The sequence below is a fragment of the Apium graveolens genome, chromosome 6 (assembly GCF_009905375.1).
Source record: "Apium graveolens cultivar Ventura chromosome 6, ASM990537v1, whole genome shotgun sequence".
In the NCBI taxonomy this organism is placed as follows: domain Eukaryota; kingdom Viridiplantae; phylum Streptophyta; class Magnoliopsida; order Apiales; family Apiaceae; genus Apium; species Apium graveolens.
This window is the reverse complement of record NC_133652.1, coordinates 48,402,690-48,402,907: the sequence shown is the minus strand read 5'-3', so window position 1 is coordinate 48,402,907 and position 218 is coordinate 48,402,690.

The window sequence follows — 218 nt, the reverse complement described above, 5'->3', positions numbered from 1 at the left end:
GCCAAGACGCCTTCGATCGAGAAGAAAAAAATGTCTAGAAATCACCAGGGGCGACTGGATGACCCCCCCTCAGGAAATTTTTGGAAAAATGCATTCTGCCACCCCGAAAGGATGCCCTGAAAATTAAATAAGAGCATCGAACTACACAATAATCAATGGCGGATGTATCGCCGATCAGTCAGTCAACCCCTTCTGCGCTGTTTGAACAACAAAGAACA